Source organism: Neophocaena asiaeorientalis, unplaced genomic scaffold (assembly GCF_003031525.2).
Source record: "Neophocaena asiaeorientalis asiaeorientalis breed wild unplaced genomic scaffold, Neophocaena_asiaeorientalis_V1.1 scaffold127, whole genome shotgun sequence".
Taxonomy (NCBI): Eukaryota; Metazoa; Chordata; class Mammalia; order Artiodactyla; family Phocoenidae; genus Neophocaena; species Neophocaena asiaeorientalis.
Window position 1 is genome coordinate 5,443,869 of NW_020175414.1, and position 20,099 is coordinate 5,463,967.

General features: G+C 36.6%; 1 protein-coding gene and 1 pseudogene across 1 annotated transcript in view; both read right to left on the reverse strand.

Annotated features, from left to right (window-relative positions):
* Positions 1 to 20,099, reverse strand: part of DIAPH3 (diaphanous related formin 3) — a 408,148-nt gene that overhangs the window by 102,151 nt on the left and 285,898 nt on the right.
* On the reverse strand, positions 13,925 to 14,095 carry LOC112414662 (uncharacterized; annotated as a pseudogene).

The following is a 20,099-nucleotide window of genomic DNA, read 5'->3' on the forward strand; positions in this document are numbered from 1 at the left end:
ATATTGGAAATATTTTCATTTTAAAGAAAAACAAACATCAAAAAAGAACCAAAATGAAAAATATGAGCCAGTCAGTTGTGAATATTTCTGGAATTGACATCAACATTTTAAGACTTTTTTTTTCACATTGAAACCTGATATTAAAAGGTAAGAGAGATTACCCCCAGACCATTGTTTCCAAAATGTTCTTTCTCCAACTAGGGGTATCTTACGAACACAATAATCATCTTAGAAATTTATTGAGAAACAGAGAACCTACCCCCAGAGGCTCTGCTTCAGTAGGTCTGGAATGAGGCTTCCCAATGATTATGACACACAGCAAGGTTTGGAACCACTGATAGTTTTTCTCATTATGTATAATTTATAGAGTGCTAGTTTCTGGCTTTTGACTAATCATTTTCATGTAATGACTGACAAGAAAAAAATGAGTCTAACTTTTAAAAATTTAACCTTGAACTATCATCCAAAAGTTATAAAATCATGCTAAGTTTCAAAAAAGAAAAAGGAAAAAAGAATATATAATTAGTAGGTGGAATCATTAATTTTTCACCAGTTTTCTTAGGAGCAAATGCTGGGCACAATGAAAAAGAATGTTGAACTGTGAATAAGACATGTTTGGCTAAAAGTAATTGAGAAATAACTGTAAAAATGAGCCAAACTGTAAACCACAAAACTACTAAAAAATATCTAACAGGTTGCCAAGGTGATCCATGTTACCAATTACCAATACATGAAAAAAAAAAAAGCCCACAAAAAACGCCACCATTATTCAGGACTGTCAGTGAGGTGTATGTACTTAAGGAATGGACTTCCCGATAATGTCCTTGGAAGGCTTGACTGTGGCATAGATCAAGAATCTTCTAATAAATATCCATATGAGGTACAGATTTTGCAGCTACATTTTTAAGTCAGGCTGCCTCCATCTATGTATTGCTAGAATGGTTCATCAGTCTTCCAGGGAGAAACACAGTGGGACATACCTTCTTTGAGCTTCCTTGATTTAAAAGAAGGGACAAGGAGTGAGTGGTCTGAGCCGGGGGTAAAAACGAATTTTAAAACTTAGGTCACTCATTCCCTCATTTTCCCAGTGGGGTGGTTCTTTTAAGCCATCAGGCTCTGTCTTCCCCGCTGACGCCCACCCACCTCAGAAGAAATCTCAAGCTGAAATGGAGGGCCACCTAACTTCATGACTGCTCAGACACATCTCCTCTCGGGTTTCCTGGCACACACCCTAGCAGGCGCTCTCTCTTCAAGAGGCCAACTATCTCACATGTGATCTATCATTTCAGGAAGTGATTATCCTGTCACCCACACCAGACTGGGGCCAGGAGAAGCAGCTTGGGCCCTGGATTCCGTCTCCTCATAGTCAACTCCTCCTTCCCAGGTGATAGTCCTTGTTGTAAGACTCACTCCAATCAAGTAACCTGATTCTAAAAGCCTGTGTACTGTCACGTCCACTAGAAGTTGTTTGGGAATGCTTTGGTTTGTTTGGCCCAAGTGAGCAAGATGTTGGCATCCTGTATCACTAAAAGCAAAGGCCTACAGAGAACCCAATAAGACAAGCTGGGCTGCAGGTTTCTACACTGGGAGGCTCTGGAACACAATCAGCAGTGGTCTGGGTCTGCCCCTGGAAGAAAGTTGGTGGGGGCTCTAGGTACCACAAAGAGCTGGCTTTCCGGATGAGGTTTAACATTCATACGATGTGCTTTCAGAACACTGCTTGATATCAGAGCACTCCTCATCCCATATTCAGATTTTAGGACTTTCATCTCTCTGGCCATTAAGAGAAAGAACTTTGGTTGAGTGAGGATGGATGGTCTACTCTGATTTCTCCAGAGGGCTACTGTAGACCAATCGTGATGGAAATCTACCGTGCCGTTTATCATCCAGTCCACTGCTAAGCTATATGTTAACACAAATTCTCTCTACCAAAAAAATAAAAGAAAAAAAATGGATGCGCAGCCTCATGGTAAGGTTAGACTTCATTTATTCTCTGAACACTATGGGAGAAGTCATGATTGGTAGTAAATTTGACAGTAAGGAACTTTGTTGACTGAGGAATTAAGAGCATTAATAACAAATAAGCTCTTTTCTCATTTATTATACTGAGAATGCAGTGTTTTAGAAGTACAACCAAATATTTTAAAGTTGAGGATTTAGTAAAAATAACCTTTAAAAGAATATTCCAAAAAAGCTTATTAAGGAATATCTGAGATACCTTATATATAAAATTCACAAAAAAGATATATACATTTAAAAAATAGTATTTATGGGCTTCCCTGGTGGCGCAGTGGTTGAGAGTCCTCCTGCCGATGCAGGGGACACGAGTTTGTGCCCCGGTCCAGGAGGATCCCACATGCCGCGGAGCGGCTGGGCCCACAAACCATGGCCGCTGGAGCCTGTGCTCCGCAACGGGAGAGGCCACAACGGTGAGAGGCCCGCGTACTGCAAAAAATAAAAATAAATAAAAAAAACAATATTTATTATATAGTTTATAGGTATTTTCTTGTCTTAATTAAAAATTATTAAAAGAAGAAAATAGTACATCTTAGAAAATTTCAACAAGTAAATTTCAAGTCTTTCCTCCTTGGAATTTATGGACTGAATATCTAACCAGTGGGATGGGACTAATTTGTTTAGTCTTTGAAGCACACAAATGACTTACTATGCTCACTATCATAGGACACTAATTTCTTTCAGGGCACTGAATGATATTCAGGTAGTTGCCTCCCTGGAAAGAGCAGGACAAGCAATAAAATTATTAAATACACATAGAGTTCTTTCAAGGAAGAAAAAAAAAACCAACATTGAATTGAAAGGCCTTCTTTCCCTACTTGCCAGTAAAAAGAGGAATCTGTAGTTATGATAGGGCTATCTTTATACCAATTCTGACCATCTCAATACAAACAAATATACAGCTATGGTGAGGAATAGCTTGCTAAAACAAGCCTATGATACTAGTTCCTCTACATTTTAAGGACATTTCAGCCAGGATGTACCTTTAGTCTATTCAATTAAGAGACACATACGTTAAATTTATACCTAAAAAAATACTTTGAAATTTATTACTATGTTTATACAGTAGCTGCTTTTAAAAATCTCATGAACTTGACTATTTCTAAGGATCAACACACTTTTAAAGGGAAGCTATAATAGTATAATTGTGCCTCACATGTTTTCTCTTACCATTATAATATTTTTTTCTTCCCCAAGTACCTATAACAATTAGGCTTTACAATGAATTATGAGCCAGGTTAATAACATTTTCTCAAATTAAAGTAGCAGGAGAGACCACGCAATTTGTAGATATCACTTGGTCATTTATTTTTCAAAAGGGGTCTGTTCTCATTTATGTTGAGTTGATTTTCAGTTTCAACACATTTCTGGCAACTAAATCATAAGTCTCTAAAAATAAGGTTTTATAAAGAGAGGGGGGAGTTACCAGTATCAACTGAATCTAATACCTATATGAATTACAATTGGTTGGTTCTAGCCAAATGAATTATTTTACCTTAGGCCACAGTACTGCAGTTTCAGATGGAAATAAAAGGAAGAACCATTGATCTGTCTCCTACAGCCTCTGGGCATTCCAGTACTGCATTTAGCCTGGATAAACAGTTGTTATGATATGCCTACCACCTACCTCTGAGGGACTGGTGTCAAATTAATCTCCATGTCATCAGTACCTTCTCAACAGGTTTTAAACAGTCTTCTCTTTTTCTCTAAGTCCCAGATCAACAGTTGTCAGGGTCTGAGTCAAGCTGTGCTTCTGCCCACAGTGGCACTGTCAGCACTGTCAGCTACTCAAATAATTTTTTAAGCAGAGCAGCCGGTTGCCTTCAGCAGCAATGCTTTTGGGGGCACTTCGTGCTGTTCACCCAGAGTCTCTGGCTGCTCTACAACTGTGCTAGTTAAGGGATCGACAGAAGGAACAACAAATGGCTACAATTAGCATTCGCCCTGCTCTCGCAAAAGAATTTCATTGCTATGGCAACGGGAGTTGCCCAGACAACATAGGGCTTTGGCTGAGAATAGTGTACTGCATTATACCAAGAACAGAACAAAATAGCCAGAGATCAGGCTCTCGCTTCACGGCACAAAGATCTCTGCCACCATATTTAAGTTTAATTAACGAGAGCTGATTTCTTAATTTTGTAAGACAAGGTTCTGGCTGCTAATAGCCTGAAACAAAATATCATTATTGATCCATTCTTTTAAAACTCCAGTAAAATAATTAGAGTGATCACATTAGGTGATCACATTAGATTCGTCTTAACTTGATTTTTCTATTTCCTACCTTAAGAGGCAGGCTTTACTTATATTGCTGTTAACAGTGTTATTTACAAACTCATTTTTCCCTCAATCAGTTGCTATGATAGAAATGTATACAATGTTTGAAAAATTAACAGGAGCTTCCTTACACCTGGATGGATATTCAACCAAGCCTTAGCTGTGTGTAATTTTAGGAAGGAACAACAATATCTAAGCAATTTATATCAAGAGCTACAATCGTACAGTTATAGAAAATCATTTAAAATCAAACAGAAGCCTGTTTATCACTGTTTTTAAAGTAAACTTTTAAAGCAGAAAGCTGAAAATGTCTTGAAATCGGTTTGGTAGTAATACAAGTAAAATGGAAAAAATTAATCTAAATGACACAGAAATAAGCTACCTTGGCTACCATTAAATGGCTCTGCATTCAAGCTACATAACTGGATCAGCCCCACGCATAGTCATGTAAACCATTCTGTGGATATGATCCAGGAGCACTTTTTAATGAGCCATGAAGGGGAGGATGTACAGGCAGCATGGGACAATGAGGTTAGTTGCTATTATTTGGCAGATGACGATCCTCTTTTCTAAAATTTCCAAAACTCAAATATTTCCCCCTCCCAAACCAACATTCCTGTCAGCACGGGACCAAATATTATCATCAATAATAACAGTGAACATTTATTGAATGCACAGTGTTTTGTATGGCTTGTTAAATTCAGTTTTCACAATTACCCTATAAGGTGGGCATAGTTTCCACCCACTGACATATGATGAAACCAAGGTGCAAAGAGATTCAGTAACTGCCAGCATATAAGCAGAAAAGCTGAAATTCAAAACTAGGTCTATCCTATAGTATTCTCTTTATTTCAGCTATATTGTGTTACACCACAACTACTAATGTAGTAATTTTAAAGCTTCAGTCTTTTTTGAGAACAACAGTAAGTACAAATTCTAAAATGGGAAAAGTCTAAATGAAAACAAAATTAGCAGTACATATAATAAGCATAATGATGCTCAATTTAGTCATATTTCTTAATTATCTGGGGATATGGATTAGTCGGCGTGAAGAGAGAGAGAGAGGAACTCTCACTGAGCATATTAGTTACTGGTTTTGGTACAAAATGTCTGAAAACATACATACAAACAATCTGACCAGAAATTATAACCCTTAACTTATGTAGACATTTATTTTCATTTTATAAAAGATTATTTTTAAATTTATTATTTATTTATTTATTTTTGGCTGCGTTGGGTCTTCGTTGCTGAGTGCGGGCTTTCTCTAGTTGTGGCGAGCGGGGGCTACTCTTTGTTGTGGTGTGCGAGCTTCTCATTGCAGTGGCTTCTCTTGTTACAGAACACGGGCTCTAGAGCGCAGGCTCAGTAGTTGTGGCGCACAAGCTTAGTTGCTCCACGGCATGTGGGATCTTCCCGGACCAGGGCTCGAACCCGTGTCCCCTGCAATGGCAGGCGGATTCTTAACCACTGTGCCACCGGGGAAGCCCATAAAAGATTATTTTAAAAAGTAAACACTTTATTAGTAGTAAATAGCTGTTAATGAAAAGTAAGATTATTTTATTGTATGGTAGAAATAATCCTGCTTTATAGTTTTTAAATGATACCTCCAGAGTTCAGGTCATACAGTATTACTTAGCACTTCAGTTAATGCCAGGTCAAAGAACAAAAACAAATAATTTTAGAGTTAAAAAAATTGTTTATATATGTAGATAAATAAACTTGACTAAGTCTAATTTTAGTCCAATCTAATGGTAAAGGGCAAATATTAGAAGACTTTCCAGGAAATTCAGCTTCTACTTTCATGAATCACTAGATATTTATTTATGTAATTCTAATTTAAGAAAACAAGAGTTTTTGTAAATCATTAAACTTCAGACAAAATGCAGTACAAAGTGATCTTTTTTTATAGTCATAAAAAATGCTATAGTAATGGAAGTCTGAAAAATATAGCTTTTTATCAAACTGATATTTTGGGACTCAAAACTGTATTACATAGGGAAAATTACTTCATTTTGAACATGTTTGAGCAGTGGCACTATTTTTTTGAGATAGAAAAACAATGTGTAAAATGACAGGGGAGAAAAGCAAGATCCTCCCTGATACTGCCTGATGGCCACTATTTTCCAAATAATACCTACGTTTAATTTGACCATAATTAAACGTCATTTATAATGAAATAAACACATTAAAAAGGTACGTGCAAAGAAACTCAGTGCAGTTGTAGCTTCTATTCAATTTGGTATAAATGTTTCTTGTACTTACGAATATTTTAGGATAATAGAAGCAAAATTGTAAAAGTGCCCACCAATACAAGATAAAATAATTAAAGGAATGTATGTGAAAGCCCTCTGAAAACTGTAAATGTGACATAAAAATGTGTGTTTCATCAAAAATGTGTTAGCTTTCAAAAGCTCAAAGAAATCACTCTTGATGTTTACTTATTTTAAGTAAATCAGTGGAGAAAAGAAGATGAAGTACATAAATTGCCTCCGCTTCTAACCCACCCCTTCCAATCTATCTCTATTTCTAAAACCCTCATCTAGGCCATCTCTAGCCTTCTTCTCCTGGGACACCTTCACTTTTCAGCTATTTTTAAACAATTTAAATACATGCTGAACTCAAGGCAAAATTCCTCAGTTGACTGTTCCAATTTACTCTGTCACAAAACAGGAAGTAAACACAACTTTTGTCTCCACCTTATCTTTCTGTACCCTAAATCATATTTTTGAGTGCATCTTCTATTCTAGAAAAAAGTAATCTGATTCTATTCAAGGATGGGCAGTTTATTGAAGTGATTCAGAGAATGGAATTTGCTGTCACATATCTGGGTTCAATTCCTAGCTCTGCCATTTACCAGCTTTATGATTTGGGGCAAGGATTACTTAACCTTTTTGAGCCTCTGAATGAGACAATGTAAATAATGTACTCAACAATGTCTAACACGTAGTAAGTGGTCAAATACTGGCTGCTTTATTCTTTATGGAATCTTATTTTTTGAAATAGATTCTCACTCCTCTCACCCTTTATGTCTGGGGCAATCTATTCTCTCTGTTTCTACCGTTTAGCAATTAGCATCTTGTAGACAGAAGTCCTGAGTTTGAATCCTGGCTCTGCCACTCAGTAGTTATAATTATCTGCAAAAGAACCCTTTCCAATAATAAACATAGCACATTAAGAATGAAAATCTAAACTATTTGCTTACATAAAAACATGCTTAAACTTGTAAAAATCAAAAGTTCCAGATTAGGGACAGATCCCAGACCAATCATCTCTGTGTCACTTAAATTGTTAACGATCAGTCTTGTCAAACCAAACCTTAAATACCTTCCACGATCAATTCCTCAATTAAATGATTCTTAATCATTACTATTTCTTTGAACTGTTGCTATGTATTAGGCTGTGCTGAGAATCTTCCATGCATTATCTGACACAAATTTTTACAACAAACCAAGGCAGGAATGATTAGAATCACATTTTATGGATGACATAACTGAGGCACAAGGAGCAAGTAACTTGCTCAAGGTTACACAACTAATAAGAGGCAGATGGTACTCTTGACCTCTATTCTCTACAGCCACAGTTAGTGTCACAACATCCACCTGACCAATGAACTGTAGATTCAATGTTCAATTTTTGTGTTTAAATGCTTGTATGTCCTGTGTTGTTCATGCAGCTCATGTTACATACACATTCTCCTTAGAGTTAAAACTACATAGAGTCAGATTCAGCACTTATTTTCAACTATTTAGAAGTCACGGAACTTGATTCAATAACACACAACCTGTAAGCACTAAATAAATGTTCACTGATAATGAAGAAAATGTGCACGGCCAGGGCAAAGTCAAGGTAGCATCACACGCACGCTAGAAATAATTTGCAATAAAATTATAAAATATTAAAACGTAATGAGTACAATCTCAATTAGGAAATTGAAAATCTGCTCATTAAACTTGCAGATGATACTTAGTTGGGCAGGGGTTACACACTTTCGAAGAAAGAAATACAATTTAAAATGACCTTGATAGATTAGAGAAATAGTTCATCAAAAACAGATAAAGTTCAATTAAGAGAAGAACAAAATGGCATACTTAAGAACCAAAAGCATACCACACAGATAAAAATGGGAATGAGTAGCTAGGCAAATTGATGGGGGGGGGAAAAAAAAAACCCAAGCCCCAAATGAAACAACCTGATTATCTGTTGGCAATATGGGCTATTCTTCTCTCTACCTATCAGTGTCTTACAACTCTGGCTGCACTTCGGAATCACAAGGAAAGTTTTAAAAAATATTGTTCATCATGGACCAATTAAATCAGAATCCATGGAAATAAGGTTCTATATTGGTGTTATTTAAAAACTCTCTAGGTGTATTTAATGTGGCCAAGGTTCAAAATGACTGGAAATTATAACCAATCATATCCTTTATAGCCATATGAAGAGCCTTATGAAAATAATATCACAGCTGTTATGTGTGATTAGATAGTGAGATATAAGTTCACAAAAAGAAGCTATTTAATAAAAAAAATCTAATATTAATCAATCATGATTCCAAATACTCAAGAAACATGATGATAGAAGATCTGTGGTTCTCCAAGTATAGTTCCTGGATGAGCAGCCTCTGGGAATTTATGAGAAATGCAAATTCTCATGCCCACCACAAACCTCCTGAATCCGTAACTCTGGGGTAGACCTAGCAACCTGTGTTTGGTTAAGCCTCTCAAGGGATTCTGATAGATGCTAAAGTTGAGAACCAAGTTTTCTTACAGCGTCTGTTTTCTCTTATAATTACAATTAGGATTGTTATATGCTTTCTTTTGTAAGCCATCCCAAATTCTTCCTAGAAGTAAGTAAGGTATATAAATTATAAATTTTTAAAAACTCACATTTTAGCCAAGTGCTCATAATGTATAATGCCTTCATTACTGAAATACCTTTTATTAAAAGGATTCATGTGATAAATTCAGTGAAAAAAAAAATCTGTTAAAATTGCTGCCAAAATTGTCCCGAAGCAGTTTGTTGGTTGGCTCCAGTTTCTTTACCTTTCAACTGGCTCTGCTGGCATCAAGTAGACTAAGTTTAGTCACAAGCATCTATACAGATCTATTAGCTGCTGCCTAATGGCCCAAAACCCCCAGGGAAGGAGGTGTGAGTCCACCTGAGATTTTAGCTTTCCCTTTACCACTTATGTGCCACTGGGATTTAGGTCTGTCTCTGATTTCCATCCCTCTTATCTCTACCTCATTACTCCAATAAATCAAGAGATGGTTATATGTATTGTTATTAACAACCAAAATGTAAAAAAAAAACCTACTCCTGAACTAACAGCATTGAAAAATCATCACAAATAAACAGTAATAATAACTCCTCCTAGCTGAGAAATAAGACAGAAGAGATAACAACATTAAAATGTATGGTTTTTCCTTAATGGATGACATATTTTGAAAAGAAATACTGAGAAAGTTTCTTTCCTCCTCCTCTGTTTCTGATCTCCCTGCCCCTCACATTTTGTCAGTTATAATAAAAGACAAAAAGATATAATTTAATTGCTAATTAAAAACGCAAAACAATGAGAAACGATTTTGCCTAATTGCTGAAAATTGTGAAACACATCTAGTGCTGTTGAAGGTTTGAGGAATGGACACAGTCACTGGATGCTGGTAGGAGTATAAATTAGTATAATCTCTTCACTGTTCCCACGTCAGTGTGGCAATATGAATAACAAAGCCTAAAAATTGTTCATATCTGTTAACTTGTCCTGAATAAATAGTGCTGTTTATTAAACAGTAAAAAATTTTAAACCATGTAAAGGTAAAACCCTAAAGAAGCTGGTTAAAAATGTAGGGCCCATCCTTACTATGGGATAGTCTAATACCACATTTTATAGAGAAGGAAGCATGGTAAGTAATGAACTTAAGAACACATACTTAGTAAACTACATATCATTTTCCCCCTTCCATAAATTAGAATCAACATTTAAAAACTAAGAGTATGGTTCAACTGCTACGGAAAACAGTATGGTGGTTTCTCAAAAAATTAAAAATAGAACTGCCATATGATCCAGTAATCCCATTTCTGGGTATATATCCAAAAGAATCGAAAGCAGGATCTTGAAGAGATATTTGCATTCTTGTGTTCATCGAAGCGCTATTCACAATAGCCAAGAAGTGGAAGCAACCCAAATGTTCATCAACAGATAACTGGATAAACAAAATGTTGTACATATATACTATGGAATATTATTCAGCCTTAAAAAGGAAGGAAATCCTGACGCATGCTACAACATGGATGAACCTTAAGGACATTATGCTAAGTGAAATAAGCCAGTCACAAAAAGACAGATGCTGTATGATTCCACTTATATGAGTACCTATAGTAATTAAGTTCATAAAAACAGAAAGTAGAATGGTGGTTGCCAGGGGCTGAGGGAAGGTGGAAATGGAGAGTTGTTGTTTAATGAGTTATAGAGCTTGAGTTTTGCAAGATGAAAATGTTCTGGAGATCTGTTTGTGCAACAGTGTGAATATACTTAACACTACTGACCTATACACTTAGAAATTATTAAGATAGTAAATTTTATGTTTTTTTAAACCACAATTTAAAAAAAATTTAATAAAAATAAATAAATAAAAACTAAGAGTAGCTTCTACTTCATATTAATTCTGTATCAGTTTAAAACTACCTTAATTAATATGTTGATATTTGACCTTGGAAGATATGATACATTTTTTTGTGACATATAAATGACAGTGATCTTCTAGGAGAAATGTATACATTTATTCACTTAATCTGGATCTAACTCATCAATAGTAGAATCATGTGCATTGAACTGAATTTTTTCTTTGGTAATAGACTATGTATTCAAAAATAGTTTATAAAAAAAGCTACTCAAATTTTATCATAAAATTAAATCTAAATGCATCACAAGTCTGTTACTTTGAGAGTTCACCTCTGATACACGTTTGTGAGTTACAAGTTGAGGACAAGGTTTTACGGCAATAGTTTACCATACTCAATATTTCCTGATTAATAGTAAATATTAGGGCATAATGGAATTTATATCAGGATTAGCGTTGGAAGGCCCAACTTCAAGACCCAGTTATGCCATCATGTGTTTATTCTTTCTTCCATGTATTCACATATTCACTCATGTATTCACTCATTCACTCATTTATTCATTCATTCATCTTACAAATGGTTTTCTGAAGTTTTACCATGACATAGCTTTTCTAGAATAATGTTCTTGTAGTGTCCCCAGTTCAGTCAGAAAAGTTAGAGGGGCCCTGAATTGCTCTCACATGACAACAAGGAGGAAAAGACAATGGACAGGTACACCAAAGGGAATTTAACAGAAGAGGGTAAATAAGCAGCAGGGTCTACAACATGCTTGCTCTTTTAACATATATTGACCAGACCTGTCATTCTAAGGTCTCTCACTAGAACATCTGAGTGATGTGGAATATTATATTACTAGAAAGTAACACAGTCTTTCCTTTAATGGGCAGTTTGACATAAGTGTTACGATGGAGTTCTAAGTTGTATCAAAATCTATTTATTCTCAATATGAAAAACACCTACAAGCCAATAGAAAAATATGCAAAAGACTTGAATAGGCACTTCACATAATAAGATATTCAAAAAGCCAAAAGAACATGGAATGGTATTCAAGTTACTCATGAGGGAAAGGCAAATCAAAACCACAATGAGCTATCCTACCAGAACTGCTGAAATGAAAACTCTCATACACTGCTGATGGAAGTATAAACTGGTACAATCATTTTAGAAAACTGTTGGTCAGTATCCGCTAAAGCTGAAGATACGCTTATCCACTGAAACAGCAATTATACATCTAGGTATATTTCCTTTTTTTTTTTTTTTTTTTTTTTTTGGAGTATATTTGCTTTACAATGTGGTGTTAGTTTCTGCTGTACAGTGAAGTGAATCAGCTATACGTATACATATATCCCCTCCCTCGTGGACATCCCCCACCACACACACACATCCCACCCATGTAAGTCATCACAGAGCACCAAGCTTAGCTCCCGGTGCTATACCACAGGTTCCCACTAGCTATCTATTTTACACATGGTAGTGTATTTATGTCAAACCTATTCTCCCAATTCATCCCACCCTCCCCTTCCGCCCTGTGTCCACACGTCCATTCTCTAGTTCTGTGTTTCTATTCCTGCCCTACAAATATGTTCATCTGTACCATTTTTCTAGATTCTACATGTATGCGTTAATATACAATATTTGTTTTCCTCTTTCTGACTTACTTCACTCTGTATGACAGACTCTAGGCCCATCCACATCTCTACAAATGACCCAATTCCATTTCTTTTTATGGCTGAATAAATTGCATTATATATATGTACCACATCTTCTTTATCCATTCATCTGTCGATGGCATTTAAGTTGTTTCCACGTCCTGGCTATTGTAAATAGTACTGCAATGAACATTGGGGTACATGTGTTTTTTTGAATTATGGCTTTCTCAGGGTATATGCCCAGTAGTGGGATTGCTGGGTCATATGGTAGTTCTATTTTTAGTTTTTTAAGGAGCCTCCATACTATTCTCCATAGTGGCTGTATCAATTCACATTCCCACCAACAATGCAAGAGGATTCCCTTTTCTCCGCACCCTCTCCAGCATTTATTGTTTGTAGGGCACAAAAACAGAAATATAGATCAATGGTACAGGATAGAAAGCCCAGGGACAAACCCATGCCCCTATGGTCAACTAATCTATGACAAAGGAGGCAAGAATATAAAATGGAGAAAAGACAGCCTCTTCAATAAATGGTGCTGGGAAAACTGGACAACTACATGTAAAAGAATGAAATTAGAACACTCCTTAACACCATACAAAAAAATAAACTCAAAATGGATTAAATACCTAAACGTAAGACCAGACACTATAAAACTCTTAGAGGAAAACATAAGAAAAACACTCTGACATGAATCACAGCAAGATCTTTTATGACACACCTCCTAATGAAAATAAAAACAAAAATAGGCAAGTGGGACCTAATGAAACTTAAAAGCTTTTGCACAGCAAAGGAAACCATAAATAAGACAACCCACAGAATGGGAGAAAATATTTGCAAATGAAGCGACAAAGGATTAATTTCCAAAATATACAAACAGCTCATGCAGCTCAATAGGTATATTTCTGACAGAGCCAGAAGACATGTATAAGAATGTTCTTAGCAGCACTATTTGTCACAGCCCAAATCTAGAAACAATATAAATATCCACGAACAAAAGAAAAAAAAATTCACATATTCAGAGTGGAATGCTAAATAACCATTAGAACAAACAAATTACAACCTCACACAACAACATGGATACAAAGTGTAAGACTGTATTTATAAAAAGGACAAAGTAAGTCTAGTTACTGCTGTCACAGTCAGGATATGTGTGGGATGCGAGGCTATGAAAGGGAGAATCTGCAAGGGGCTCTGTGTTTCTAATGACGTTGTTTCTTGATCTGGGTATTGGTTACATAGGTAAGCTTACTTTACGAGCATTCATCAAGCCAGATACTCAGGAAGTGTGTACTTTTCTATATGTTATTCTTCTATATACAGTATACATTTAAAATGCAGTAAGAAGTATAAGAGTATAAGAAATGTTTAAACAAAACTAAATAATACTTCCCAGTGCAGTGAAATGCATAGTGCCAAGTACTTTACTGAAACAAGGAGAGGGCTTTGCTGAGGCAACAATTTGTCTTTTATTCCTGATTTTGAAATACTAATAAGAACAGATATTACACTTGATCTTAGCCAAAAGGCTGAGAAGCGATAACGGAATCACTTTACTGTACACCTGAAACTAACACAACATTGTAAATTAACTATACTCCCATATAAAATAAAAATTAAATTTAAAATTTTTTCAAATAATAAAGAATAATTTTACTTAAAAAAAAGAAAGTAGAAATAGTATTTGGTATTTTTTGAAAGAGGACAGGGAAGGGTTAAAGAAGATCTTAGTGTAAAACTATAAAGACATTCTAGGTAGGACTACAGATCTGTTTAGAAGAGGAACACGTGACTAACCCTATAGGTCTACAACATGGAAACAAATAAATCACACTTTTCAAAACAGACAGGCATGGACCCAGGGGCAGAGAAACTACCACAAAGAGAGCATACCAGCAAGACATGAAAACTCATCACAAACTAATAATTAAAAACATTACTCTCAAAACCTTCCCTTTTCCTGGCTTTAAAACAAACAAATATGTAGAAGACACAGAGTTAATTTCTAGGAAACATTACAAGTTACTATGACATAGTACCTAGAGTTATTGACTCTGCCTACTTAGTTCCATTACTGAATATATTTATCTCTCACCCTGAGCAGATCATGTCTTTTTATATTTAGGTGAGGAAAGGGAATGGGGATCAGTGAATGAAGAGAAAGGGGGTTAATAGAATGGAGAGTAATAGGCCTTGTCCAGTTTCCAGCAAATGAGTAGCAAACAGACAGAGCAGTGTTCAGGAAGTGATGAAAACCTTGAGACCTATTAGAGAGGATACTGCTGCCAACGGCTGCAAGTGTAGCAGGGATCCCAGCGGCTCTCTTGGGCAGCGCTTCTCTCTGCCTGGGAGACTGTACTAGTTACCTCTTCACGCCCTACGCCCTTCATTTATTTCTGCCTGCACGTTCAAAAATAGAGCCTCATCATCATTATTTGAGAAGTTGCCTCATGACAGGTCACAATGAATTTTAAAAGATACTTTTCTCTTTTTTTCTCCTCCTTTGGGACATGGGGAAGACTAAGACAAAGGGATGAAATTATACTTTTCACCCAATGATAAAATATACTGTGGATTAAATAAAACCCTGCTCATGGTTTAACAAACATCAGCTTAAGAATACCTTAGCCTAACTATATTAACAAGAATAAGAAATAAAAGGACTAATAATAAAAGTTTCTTGGTTGTGTCTTATACTTGTAACCTTAAAATTCTATGGATTTTGAGTTATTAGCTTGTCAGAATCAAAGTACAAGGTGTTATTAACATTTTTAATGCTTAATCTAAACAGTGTTTTTTGGTTCATCTTTCAATATGGGTAGGAGAATTTTGTTTTCATTTGCATATTAGCACTTTTCTGCTGCATACATGCTTTACTGGGAAAAGTATGAACATATAATTTAACGACCTAATCATATTTCAAAATAAAAAGAATTGCCAGAATCTTTTAACCTTGAGGCTACGATAATGCACTGGGTGAGGGTACATGAAGTCGATATATGAGGTAAATGGTGATGCACTAACACTTTCTTTAGCATACTTCAATGTTCCTTTATTTCATTATTCCTCTAGAAATCGGGATTAGGCAGCTCCTCTAATTGACCCAAAGATGTTTGACTAATAGAAGGAGATTGCGAGCATAATTAGTTAAATGATAATGTACATAGCATTTAATGATCATTGTCATTTATTCTAATATCAGAGCTAATAAATGGTGAAACTGTTTAAGCCAAATGCTGTCATATCACAATAACGTACATCATGGCTAACATGGCTAATAATTTCTAATTTACTTGGGAATCAGTGGGACATGCAGCTTTCTTAATGCATGTCAATGCTTCCTTAAATAAATTTATAGACCCTCATAAAGTAGAAAAATATTTACCTCCTTACCTAGACTACATAACAAGTAGTCATACCACCATTCCCCTCCAAAGCACAAATAGTTCTTCTAGCTACATTAGCTATATCCTTGGCTTTCATGAGGCCAGTGTAATGTATTAAGACACTGATTTAAAAACACTCAATCAATAACTGTAACTAATATGAATTCCAAATGCAAATCTCATCCCATTCTCTTGTTTTCTAAGGATTCAGTGAATACAGATTAGCCATCAAGTTCTTATGCAGCACCAGAAGGCTACTTTTGCTCTAAAAGGCAAAAAAAAAAAAAAAAAGAAAAAAGAAAAAAAATAGAGTGGTGCTTGATTTTCTCTATTATGCATTTCCATCATTTTCTCTCACATTAAGAATTACAAAGGACAAATATATTCAGATATGTGCTGCAAAATCACTGGCCAATGCTATCTACAGGACACAAAAAAAGTGGGAAGACTGTCTGATTTATATGGAGAAGCACAGTCATTATCCTGAGCTAGAGGTACCACCGTAACTCACTCTCATCACCCATATCATCACTCTTTAAGAATGCATAGTGAAGAGCACTTTAGTCTCCAGATCACATAAAGATGAAAAGCTGGAAGCTAGAACAGAGAGAAGTCTCCTTTATACACAGTTATTAGAAGAGAGAAAGTGAAAAAGAAAAATGAAAAATAAAAGTAAAATCTGTGTATTTTAGTCAAGAAGGAGATAGACAACTTACGAGAGATTTTAGCTTCTGGTTATTCTCAATAGGGATAAACTGAGTCATTAGGTGTTTCGCCATCCTGACTGCCCACCTGCTGCCCATTTAGATGTTTCCTACTTCTAACTTTAACTTTCTTTAAAGTTAATGGTTACTTTATGAAGAAATCCAAAAGGCTTCCAATGAAATACAGCAGTCCACTGTCCCTGACTCTTCCTTATTGATGCTTCTCCTGCTATCTCTTGATTCATCAATTATAGACATTACTTATTGATTTTCTATTGTGATAGATTGAAGCTTAATATCCTCACAGCTTGGGTCTCTCCATAGGGCTGCTCACAACATAGCTTCCCCCAGAACCAAGAAACGGGGAGACACAGCACCCAAGACGAAAGTCACAGTATCTTTTGTAACCTAATCTCAGACGTGACATACTATCATTTCTACCCCATTCCGCTGGTTATACAGACTAATGCTGGAAAATGTTTGGGGGGTGGGTTACATGAGAAAGAACAGCAGGAGGCAGCGATCACCGAGGGCCATCTTGGAATCTGCCTACCACAGTGCTTTTACTATTATGACTGTAAAATAGCATACAAGGCCATGCCAGATTCCAGTAGTGTACCATGATTATACAGTTGACCCCTGTACAGCACGGGGATAGGGGCCCTGACCCTCCACGCATTTGAAACTCTGCATAGGATTTATAGTCAGCCCTCCATACACGAGGTTCCTCCCAACTGTGGTTCCGCATTCATGGACTCAACCAACAGCAGATCGTGTAGTATTATAATGTTTACTATTGAAAAAAAAATGTGCATATAAGTGAACCCATGTAGTTCAAACTCATGTTGTTCAAGGGTCAACTGTATATCACTTTTTTCTAGAATTAACAATTGCTTCTTATCTTCCTATTGCCTATCACTCTTTCCATACTTGTCCCCAAAGCTTCATAATACAATTATACGATTGTACACAGTCGTATAGTTATAAAAATATAATAAAAATTGTACAGATTATCTGTAAATTCTACATTTTCCCCCTTTTCTTCCCTAGAACTCTGTATGTTTATGCTTTTCAAAAACCTGTACTGTTTTTTCTGCTACTATATTTTTCATATCCAAAAGATTTTTGTTTCTAATCCTTTTATACATATATATATCTTATATATATGACATATATCATCCTATTCTTTTCATCGTTGAAATATTTGACATCTTTGCAATTATTATGGTGTTATTCTCTGTTTACTAAGAGTTCCTCTGGTTTGTTTCCCTTCTTTTTTCATGTTGAATGTTTTCCTCAAATGTCAGCTGATGAGTCCTTGGGCCAAATTAATATTTCAGAGAAAATAATTTGTGTGAGTAGGCTTGTTAACTAGTGGGCTTCTCTGTGGAATGCTCTTGCAGTAAGTTAGCATTTTTTGAGGGAAGGGGGCCCGTAATGCCAGTATCTGAAGGCCTTTTCTCTAGACTGTTCATTATCTCCAGAAAAATCTTCTGTCATCTGCTTGGAGTATAAGCTTGGCTTCCACTGAGTGGTGGCTGGGGCCAGAAGAGGACTGTGCCATTCACGTCTCCTCTTTTCTCCCGGAGATCCACCTCTGTGTTCAGGTAACCCCTGTTTCCAGTGCAGTACCTCACCTCTGGCTTGCACCCCATTTATAGTTTCCAGCACAATTTTTCCAAACAACATCTGTACCTCCCACCTCCTGGAGGGGAGGAGGAAAGGAAGGGAGGGAAGTGCAGCCGGAGGGTCACAAGTCTGGACTTGGGAGCCATACTGCCTGGATGGAGGTTGACCTGCTCCTTTGCCATCACCCCCGCTTTCAGCTGGATGTCTCATTCCTCTTGTCAGTGGTTCCTGGCACCCGTGACTCCTGAGCCCTTATGTGATGCTGTGAGGAGCACATCAGTCTGTTTCTCATTGGGATCCCCCACTGTTGGGGGTTGAACAGTGTCACCCAAAATTTATGTTGAAGTCCTAACACCTGGTACCTGTGAATGTGACCTTATTTGGAAATAGGGCTTTTGCAGATGTAATCAAGCTAAGGTGGGGTCACACTAGATTAGGGTGAGCCCTAACCAAATGATTCGTGGCCGTATAAGAAGGGCATGTGAAGACACAGAGACACACAGGGAGGCCATGAGAAGACGGAGTCTGAGATGAGAGTGACGCAGCCACAAGCCCAGGAACACCGAGGACTGCCAGCCACCTCCAGAAATGAGAGAGGGGGAACGGGTCCTCCCTCGGAGCCTCCAGGAAGAACCAACACTGCCAACACCTTGATTTCGGACTTCTAGCCTCTGGAATTGTGAGAGAACAATTTTCTGTTGTTTTAAGGCCCCCAGTTTGCGGTAATTTGTTTGGTAGCCTTGGAAATGAATACACCTGGATTCCAATTTCCTCTCTCCCGCATCATCTGCTTCCCTGTCTTTATATGCGGTTGTTCCAGGTTAAACATTTCTTGACTTCATAGAAGTTGACACTGGTTTTCGTTACTCCTTTTCCTTGTGGCTTTGTGGTGACTCTCATGGGGAAAAGGAGGTAAAAATACCTTTATTATTTTATTTTAAAACCAAAAGTCTCTATAGACTTTTAATTTTTTGTCTTTTTCTTTTCTAAACTAATTCATACCAATTAATGCACTTTAAGTGCAGTATAGGAACTATTCATAGTAACAGAATTAATTTCAATCTCTCCAATTAGCACACCCATTCTGCATACTACTGTCACTTTGCTCAAGAATTTAGAATCTTTCTATTGACACATGCATCATGGAAGGTAGGCAGAGAAGGGGAAGAATGAGGAGGAACTAACATCTATTGAATTTATTAACTATCTACTCAACTGTAGGTACTTTAGTATAGTCCCTATTTAATCTTCCAAATAGTCTATGAAGCACATAGTGTAATTTCTCTTACAGCTGAGGAAAAGGAAATCCAAAGGTTAAATAAGCTGCTAGGGTCACCCTTTTATTAAGTCAAGAAGTCAAACCAAGGCCTGTCTGCCTCTAAAGCCCGAGCCTGACTCCATGCTGTTTTCAAGTCATACTGTTTGACCAGATCACCCAAGGCTTCTATAAACAGGATTCAAGAATCTGGCTAGTTTTATGCTTTCACAAATAGTCAGTGAGTAAGAACAGCTATTGCTATTTTTTAAGTAATTACAATACCTGACAGGCACTTGGCAAAACCTTTATTTCTGATACTGATGACAATCTTGAAAAGTGGTTTCTGTATCTGTGGCTACTCCAGACTGAACTTTAATGAGGGGCAAATAAAATAAAATATAAAAGTAAATCTAGTAGTACCTTAGAAATATTGAGTTTAGCACCAAGTGTTGTTTTTGTAGGAAAAGATCTCAGACACATGATATAGTTGGCACATGCCTAGAGGAAAACCAGCTGCATTAGGGTCCCCACCATCCCTGCTAGAGTGCCTTCCTCATATGTAGCATGA